The sequence below is a fragment of the Montipora capricornis genome, chromosome 14 (assembly GCF_036669925.1).
Source record: "Montipora capricornis isolate CH-2021 chromosome 14, ASM3666992v2, whole genome shotgun sequence".
Lineage (NCBI taxonomy): Eukaryota > Metazoa > Cnidaria > Anthozoa > Scleractinia > Acroporidae > Montipora > Montipora capricornis.
In genome coordinates, this window is record NC_090896.1 from 42,951,700 (window position 1) to 42,961,815 (window position 10,116).

Below are 10,116 nucleotides of genomic sequence, written 5' to 3' on the forward strand. Positions count from 1 at the left end.
TAATCAATTAATCGGCCCCTAAACCATACGTGACTAACCCCTTTTTTGCCTCTAAAAAGGCTAATAAATGAGCTTTAATTGCAGACTTGAAAAGTGCTTCCGGTTTTACAGTGGTTTGGTAAGCTCTGTGTTGAACAATCGACGTATGTATAGAATTTCTAGCCACTGGTATTAAAGTCCAGTTAGCAAATCCACTTGTCGTCTGAAGGGGGTAGTTTCTAAAGAAACTGTGGTGCTGCGTCGGTGGGGAAGTAGTATACAAAAATTTGGTTTTATCAACGGAGTTGATAATGTTAATTGGCAACCGTGCAGAGATTCTAAAAGAATCGTCTGCACTCTAAAAGAATCGTCTGCTTAGAGGCTCGTCACCTCTAGCTACCTTACCTCAGTAGTAATTTAATCTGTCTCGAAAGTGGTCGATAAGTGCCTAAAATCTTGAACGTTTGGACAAAGGTCCAAAAGTTTGTAATTGGTAGACAATCAAGAAAAGCGTGTTCAATAGTGTCCGTTAAACCACATCTGAAACAACTTTCAGAATCTAGGATGCCCATCCTTCTCAGAGAAAGAGCAGTTGGGAGCACTCTGTGTACTGTCTTCCAATTTACGTCGCCTTGCCGATTGGTAATCAGCGGAAAATAAAAAGCTTTCCACTGTTCAGAGTCAAAAACTGGCTCTGGTTGCAAGGTTCGTATCCAGTAGTCTATAGCGGGTATTACAGGTTTCTTGGACTGATGTACTTGATGATAAAAGTGATGCGTCTTGCATTGCAAAAAATCGGTAGGAGGCTGGTCGGAAACCGGGTTAACGATTCCAAAAATAGGTTGTAAGCTAGGCTGGTTTTTGCTGGGTGGCGCATGCAAATTTGATGTTTCCATTCTGGTGGCAAAGGGAGCAAAATTTCAGTAAACTGTCTATGCGTTGCCGATATCATGAGGCCGCGGACGCTGACCCGATAGCATTTCAAGGACAGCTGATACAGGTAGAAAACCGTGGACGACCTCGTAGCATATATCCTTGATACGAACAATTCCAGCTGCAATCCAATCCGTATACAGAAGAGGCTTGTTTTGGACAGCAATTAGCTCATTAAGAAACAGGGTTTCCTGTAAGATGTCTACAGTAAATTTAGGAGTCTGCATACGAGTACGGTGTTCCTTATGCTTAGACCAGGCATTGAGCAGTTCTTTATGAAAGGCAGGGATATTCCGATTAATATGCCATTGAGAGAAGTCCAGAGCTAGGGTCATTTTACCAAGGTTCATGTTAGCCACTCCAAGGAAGTAAGCTGTGAAGTGTTTCTAATGCGCATCTTCCTCGGTAAGAAGCCTCAGTGAATTCAAACGAAAAGCTTGAATCTTCGTCTCCAACCGCGATATGTTAAAACCACCCTCCCTCAGGGTAGCGCCAAGATGTCTCTGTTGACAAGGGGATGCTTGTTTTTCCAAAAGAAACCATAAATCGCATGCTCGATTTGAGAAATGGCCCAAGAGGGTACAGCCAATGATATAACGTTATAATACCACAAGGTGGATGTTAAGAGACTGTTTGTTAAGAGGGCTCTTCCTTTGAGGCTTAGATCTCTGTGGCACCAAGCGCCAATGATATTATTGATCTTCTGAATTTTTTCCTCCCAGTTCCTACGTGAGCAATCGATATTACCAAAATATTGGCCTAGAATCTCATCAGGGATATAGTCATTATACCACTCGAAACCGTAAAGCTGATCAGCACGATGTCTCAGAGATCCGCACCACAGTCCTTTGCACTTGCTGTTATTAAAAAAGAAACTATATGGAACGGCCGATACCATGCCTCTCTTTCAGATACAGAGTTAAAGAGATATATAACTATAGATTGTGAAAATAAACAAATTTGCTGACCCTACATCCTATTCTTTTAGTTTGTCTCTGGAATCTTACGTTGTATGGTATGGGTAAGCTATATTGAACTTCAAGTAGGACGTAGAAAGATAGTTTAATATTACCTATTTCAAATAAAAAAAGTCTTTACTCACTGAAACTCTCCAACTGACAAGAAAATCCGGCATACCACTCATGGTGGACAGAGCATCAATTTAATTTTCGGATTAAAATTTTTAGGGCCCCCGTTTTGGATAGATTCTAACTTGGAAAACAAACAATCTGGAATGCCTTGCCAAGCTGTGGCTCCATACTCGTAGCTTCATCTACTTAAGGACTTATACAAGCGCCCTGACAACGTTTGGCCTGTGGCGACACACCAGCTCTTTTAAGACGTCTTAGTGTTTATAACATCTTAACAGCATTAGATGCAATGCAGTCTACATCAGTGGTTGTTACGCTTTAAATCGTCGTCAATAACTACACCAGGCAATCATGATACTTGGGCAGCCTTTCACTCTTTTGTTTCCTGATATTGACACTTAGTCGAATGGAATAACTGATCATGTTGTTCCACGGTTTGATGCCTCAAGGCTCGAACAATACTGATAAACAAATTAGCACTGAGCCAAGAAATAAGCCACTGTTCCTTTGCATGTATTTTGAATACATTATGAACACCCAGTCATCTCTAGTCAAATAATGAACCTTACTTTTTTGTCTTAAGAGATTTGAGAACTTTCCAAATATCACACGCGTGCCCATAAATCACGAAATGCACAAACGACTAAGTCCATACGATTTCCTTTACTTATAACATTGAAGTTATCTGTGTGCAAAGCTTGTTCTTGTGTCAGGCTAAAATTTGCTTGGGTTGATTGTGCTTCTCTCTGGTCTCCAAAGCTCACTTCTGCCGCTTTTTTTCATCTTTTTATTCGTAGTTTAATTAGTGCAGTATTTTTGTGAGAATTTTTTTTAAGGCTAACTTTTAGCAAACGCTTTCACAAGCGGTTATACGTAGATATGCACTTTTATTTGTGTAACAACGGGAGAACTTTTTCCCAAGCAGAAGTATTGCAGTGTTGCATATGGCAGAGTACACATGTGGTAAATATATAAATATTTGGGCCCGGCGAGTAAACCTGTTTACAATTCCTCTTTTAGAAAAAAAATGTTTTCTATACGTTTTAATAGAATCAAACATGTTTTTGCTTTATAGTTTGTATCTCAAATGCAAACAAAGATGACTAAGTAGACGATCCAGATGTTCAGAACATATGTTTGGCACTCCAATCAATCATTCACAGGGTTATTTTACCAATGTACCCGCAAGCTTGCCCTCTTTTCTAAGGCTATGACATCGCGAAAGGCTGACAACTAAAACCAGACTTCATTATCTTATTGTTATTCAATTCTGAAACGAGCGAACCAGAACCGTACGCGTCAGGCTCAGTGGCTAACTTTTAACGAGCAGGGTGCGGTTTGGCATTACTATCAAAATCTAGCCATCCATGAACCATATAAGTAAATATTAGTTCGTTGCCATAGGATCACCAAAGGAAAATTTTCCCTTATTTCCTTAATCAGGGCTTTATTGTTCCTGCTATAGAAACGCACCAAGTTCCTTACTCATCTCTTGGTGTAGTCGACCTAACTACTGTGACATAGGCTAAGCTCTTACTTCCAATATTGACATTCAGTTATTGTTTTGCGACAGAAAAATAACAATGTACGGTAAGTGGAATCATTCAACCGAAAATCAATACTTCAGTAAATAGACTTAATAGTATTAGTACATGATGGAATATGTTAGCGCAAAACATACGATTTGGTTTGTTTTTGTATTTAACTAATCGCTACGATCTCAATGTCTTTAAACTCGATTACATATAGTGGACACTTAACCGGAAGTAAACTTTACATTGCTTGAAAATAATCATCGTTTTCCCTTGAGCGTCACGAAGGCAGGGGTGGGACAAATAAGTCTCAAAACGAAACATGAGATAACTGGAGAACGGAGGGAATAAAGACAGTGCGAGACAATTTGTAGCTGCATGGGATTGCTTACCCAAGTGTCTACCGATAAAGGCATGCTACCATCCGGCTGGCACATAAAAGCATTCGGAATGATGCAGTCTCCCTTCTCTCTTCGTCACCTTCAGAGTCACTGTCATCATCATCATCATCATCACTAAATTCATCAACTTAAGTATCCTCATCGGAGTCTTCGCCGTCTTCACAAGACCCACAACAATCGCTAGGCCCAAGGTCTTGCTAATCGGTTGGGTATATCAGGGACGTTTCAGTTCCTGTGCCTGGCACATTTACCATGGCGCCTTGCCCAATAGATGGTTTTCGCCTGACGTCACAGCGGCCATGTTGTTGGTGTACAGAACAATAGAGAAAAAAGTCTTTCGGAAATTTGACTCTATTATAATGCAAAGCATGAGCCATAATTTGCTATTGTTTTGTACACCAACATGGCCGTCTTATCACGTGACTGAAAACCATCTATACCTCATCTTAGCTTCTTCTTTTCGAGTGATTGCATTGGTTGCAGTGCGTTTAGGGACGTCATTTCGTACCAGTGAAGCCGTATTAGAGGTAGGGATGTCTCAGGTAGGGAGCTTTTAGGCTCGTAAACAAATCTCTTAGCACCACGAAGGTCCTCACTCTAACGTGGCAGTGGCCAGGAACACAAGAGGAGCGTACAAAATATTTGATATCAGGAGTTTTGAGCAGAACTAATACCTGATGACCTCTGATAATGCAAATCCCATTCGCACCAAGAACCCTTTATCTCCCATTCCCAGTAACAAAATCCCAGTTCCCAGTAATCAAATCCCATTTTCCCATCGAAAAATCGGGTCAATCCCGGCTCCCACTTTACCCCTTCATCACTCTCTTCCTTAAGAATTAATTAATTAAGACGATGAAAAAGCTAATAGTTATTGACTATATTTACCAATCAACGACTACCATCATTAAGTAAGCATAGCAATTGCTTCGAAAGTGCTCAGACCTGTTCACACCCTTTAACAAATTTGCAGTGAAAAGCCTTATTGATTTTTGAGTTCGTTAAGCAAAGAAGTCTATGTCTATTATCTTGTATTAATATTCCGGTGATTATAAAGAAAAGGTAGCTTAGTCTTATCAAGAAGTTGTACACAAAAGTGATTTTCTCGTCACAATAGATGGCTTTATGACCTCTCTCCGGAACTCTTTTCAAATTGCCTTGCATGAGTCAATTCTCTATTTTCGAATTCCCCATAATACACTTTGTTTGCTCCCCAAATTTTGCATAAACTATTGCTTTCAAATGCTCTTGGGGACACTGCATATTCCCAAGAGCATTTGAAAACAATTGTTTATGCAAAATTTGGGGGGCAAACAAAGTGTATCATGGGGAATTCGAAAATAGAGAATGGAAAAGGCCACAATAAGTTGAAGTAAGTACGATGGAGTATGTTGAGATGTAACTTAATTTGCACCGGAATTCGAATCTGATTTCTCAGTCTTATGTTAAAACACCCACATTGTGCTGCTGGTCTTGCTGGTTCATCAAATTCGACTTCTTTGTACATAGTAATAGCTGGTACTTAGTAATAACCTTTTCCCCTATAGATAAATTGATTTACCTAAATGGCGGAAATGCTGCCAAGGGGTAGGTAAGAGTCTTTAAAGGTATACTTTATCTAATGTCGGAAGTTCCTTTAGCCTCCAGAGGATATTCTGCCAGGAAGCCGACAGTACGCTCATTTTACCACCCTCTTTGCATCAGTGCTCCGTTTTAATGTTATTTAAAGCTAGCTGAAGCTACACAGAATAGAAAGAAGTCGAAGCAACGATGTGAGGTCACCAGCAGTGTTCTCACCAGGCCATGCCCTTGCGGGATTCCCGCAAGAAAAATAGAATATTAAATGAAAGATTTTACAATTAAACCCACTGGGAACTCGGAAAAATCCGAGCCCTAGATAGGATTCGAACCCACGACCCTCCGTGAACTAGTCGGATGCTCTAAACCACTGAGCTACTGGAGACTCTATGGCGAGCAAGGGTGAAATGTGGGTCTTTAACTCGAAATAAATAACGACCGACCGCTGAGCTCATAACTGCATCGCGCAGTCACATTAAGACATATCAACGATGCGGCGCATTAAAAGCCATGCCATAGAAATTGCGCATTAAAAGCCGTGCAAATGCGCCCACTTGGGCTTACAAGAATGCTACGATCAAAAAAGACTTTTAGAAGTAAGTTAGCAGTCTGTCAATGGTTCTAGCGAATACTCCAGCTCTTTGCTTCTTCAACTGAATGAAAATAGCTTATCAAAGCCTTCAATTTTATTGACTTTTGCCTTCGTCGGCTTAGCGCAGCTTCGGCATCTTGGCCGCCATATTGGATCTGGTAGGTATTTTGTGTAACAGATAATTTAGAGCGGGGGATCATCTTATTCGTCGTGGAATGGCGAAAATTAGATTCTTTCTTTGGCCCTAAAGTACCAAGGATTTAAGAAAGTGTAGAAGATCGTCGAAATGCTCGCTGGTAAAGAGGACAACGAAGATCAAGATCTAAAGCTATTTCATTGACGAAAGGCCGTGTTTTTCAGAGTGAATGGCGATGGAAATCCACATGGCTTGCTTATGATGTCAACAAAAACATCACAGCCCGTAAGATTTGTCTCGAGACAAACAAATAAAATGCATTTACAATATTTTCGAAGGGCCACCATGGCAAGAGTTCCACTTTGAACCTGCCTTGATGAAATGGACAGAGAAATCACGAAGGATGTTTTCAACCCAAGTCATGGAGCTCAAGTGACTTTGTCCCACTTAAGCTCCTGAAACCACTCCACTAAGGATCGAACTCGGGACCTCTCGCATAGAAGGCCGGGCACGAACCAACTGCGCAATCCTTACTCCTCGAAGAGAAGGGAGATGTAAAATTATGCTTGCGATAATTTCATCATTGACTTGTCCCTGTTGCTGCCGCTATTTTTACTTGACAAGGCTGAATCGTATAAAAAGTAAAGTAACCATATTTAACGTCGATAACGCGTAACAGTAATTCAACTGACAAACCTGAGGTCGACGGTGCGCTCATTTTACTCCACCCTCTCCGTCAGTTCTCCGTTTGACGGGTATGTAAAGCTACTTAGCTACACGGAAAGGAAAGGAGTCGAAACAAGGATGCGAGATCCGGGAATCGAACTCAGGACCTCTTACACCAAGGCCGCGCACTAGCCGACTGTGCCATCCTTGCTCCTTCGTATATTTTATTTTATTTATTTATTTTTTGCTTACCTACAGTTCCAGACAGAAAGAAAGTTTGACTTCTAAGTTGCAATAACAATATATACGGCACACACTGAGCCCAATTTTGGAGAGACCTTAGGATCCTCTCCTCCTCAAAAGTCATCGGTGTCTGCCTTTTTCTGGGAAAGTGATCTAAGCTGCTCAGTTGGCTATTAACCTCTATTTGTAGAATCCGATTAACTTTGGTACATTGTTTTGCCGAGAAACAAATGAATACTGTAAAACTCGTCCACTTTTCTTAGGTCTTCGACGCGCTTTCTCACTTCTCTTGTCTCCACTATTTGAAAGTGAAATTTTCATGCTTTTTTCCCCAAAGTATTAAAAAGAAAGAACAAACAAACAAAACAAAGCCCGGCTCCGAGAACGCTGTGCGCGGAAAACAAAAGTCGACCTTTGTTGGGTGTACTCGGTGTTTCCTACTATTTTGACAGAGTTTGAATTCCCTAATGTCTGACAAATTCTTTCCGATAAGCTCACAACTTATACATTTACATTTTCTTCACTCAGTTTCAGTATCATTCTTATTTGTGGCACATGAAATCATTTACTTTATTGAACGTATTTACTATGCCCGCCTCAACAGTAAGAATTAAATTTGGTTTTTTTACCTCTGTTCAAAGCGACCTTCCAATAGAAAATAGGGTGCCTCGTTTTCAAGTTTGCTTCGTTTTCGAGTTTTGATTCCGAGTTTACATAGCAAGTTGGGAGAGTTCGAGGTTGGGGCACTAATTGGGGGCACCGCTGTACAGAAATCAAAACAACTCAGATCAAATGTTAGTTTTTTGACGAGAGGGAAAAACCGGAGTACCAGAAGGAAATCTCTCGAAGCAAAGTAGACAAGCAACAAATGTAACTCGCATATGACGCCGAGTCTTGGAATCGAACCCTGGTCACATTGGTGGAAGACCGGTGCTCTCATCACAGGGCCATCCCTACTCATTATGGTTTCGATAATGAACAATGTAGCTTTAAAAGGTTCAATTGAAAGAGCCAGCATTTCCACTGTCCTTTCTATTGTCACTTTCAGGGGTGACCCAAAGCAGTCGCAAGAGTCCCTTTATACTCTCACTGATTAAGCTAATACTGATAGGAATGGGTGAACTCATCCATAAACAGTAATTAGCGTCTTTTTCTCTTAATAAGAAGCAAATACGTATTTATAACCGTCATCTATACATGATTACTCATAACACAAAATCACTTTTCGATTAAAAAAATTAAGTAACGAAAAATGGTTGGAGATTGCTCACCTTTTCCCAGTTAACACAAAACAATTAGTTTCACGTTGCAGACGATGAGCCGCCGTCCTCGGCTCCCGATCAGGTGCCCAACATCTCTAATATCACTGTAGACAGATGTCTGTCAGACGCCCTACGAGTAAATGTGCCACACCTCTCCAAACCAATGCTCCTCATAAAACATTAAGCAGTGTGTGCCTTTATCGATTTTTCTTTCCAGGCATATCCTTACTTTGACAGAAGACGGCTATCTGACAGAGCAACTTCCCCAGTCACCAAGTTATTCCAAAATGGTGTATAGAAAGTTAGAAGCTGTGGAACAGCGTATGCTAGAGCTTAGCTTTAACACAAGTCTAGAAGACAAGGAAGGGGAGTTATTAAAGACCTATTTTCATCTGGGCAATACTTACTACAACTTAGCTGACTTTCAACAAGCCATGAAGAATTACACAGAAGCACTCAGAATTTCCAAAGATATAGGTTTCAGAGCTGGAGAGGGAAGAGCGTATGGGAATCTGGGCAATGCATATGCAAGTCTGGGTAATTTTAAACAAGCCATAGAGTACCACGAACAAGATCTTAGCATTGCCAAAGAAGTGGAGGATAGGGCTGAAGAGGGAAGAGCCTATGGCAATCTAGGCAATGCCTACGCCAGTCTGGGTAATTTTAAACAAGCCATAGAGTACCACGAACAAGATCTTAGCATTGCCAAAGAAGTGGGGGATAGGGCTGAAGAGGGAATAGCTTATGGCAATCTAGGCAATGCTTATGCCAGTCTGGGTAATTTTAAACAAGCCATAGAGTACCACGAACAAGATCTTAGCATTGCCAAAGAAATAAGGAATAGGGCTGAGGAGGGAAGAGCTTATGGCAACCTGAGCAATACCGATTCCAGTCTAGGTAAATTTAAACAAGCCACAGAGTATCACCAAAAGCATCTTCGTATTGCTAAAGAAGTGGGGGATAGAGCTGTGGAGGGCAAAGCTTATGGCAATCTCGGCAGTGACTATTTCACACTGGGTTATTTTAAAGAAGCCATAGAGTACCACGAAAAAGATCTCAGTATTACTAAAAAAGTGGGAGATAGAGCTGGGGAGGGAGGATCCTATGGCAATCTAGGCAATGCCTATGCCCATCTGGGTAATTTTAAACGAGCCATAGAGTACCATGAGAAACATCTTAGCATTGCTTAAGAAGTGGGGGATAGAGCTGGGGAGGGAAGCGCTTATTGCAACCTGGGAAATGCCTATGCCAGTCTGGGCAATTTTGAACAAGACATAGAGTACCACAAACAAGATCTTAGTATGGCTAAAGGCGTGGGGGATAGGGCTGGGGAGGGAAAAGCCTATTGCAATCTGGGTAATGCCTATTTTAAACTTTGTCATTTTGAACAAGCCATAGAGTACCACAAACAAGATCTTAGCATTGCCAAAGAAGTAGGGGAAAGTGCTGGTGAGGGGAAAGCCTATGGCAATATGGGAAATGCCTATTCCAACCTGGGTAATTTTAAACAGGCCATAGAGTACCACAAACAACATCTTAGTATTGCTGAAGAAGTGGGGGATAGGGTCGGGGAGGGAAGAGCTTATGGCAATCTGGGCTTTGCTTATTTTAGATTGGGTAATTTTGAACAAGCCATGAAATACCACAAACAAGATCTCAGTAATGCTAAAGAAGTGGGGGATAGGGTCGGAGAGGCAACTATA

At 41.1% G+C, this 10,116-nt stretch overlaps 1 pseudogene; it reads left to right on the top strand.

Moving 5' to 3' along the window:
- Positions 1–3,449: 3,449 nt before the first annotated feature.
- On the top strand, positions 3,450–9,603 carry LOC138033399 (G-protein-signaling modulator 2 pseudogene; annotated as a pseudogene).
- The last annotated feature ends 513 nt before the right edge of the window (positions 9,604–10,116 follow it).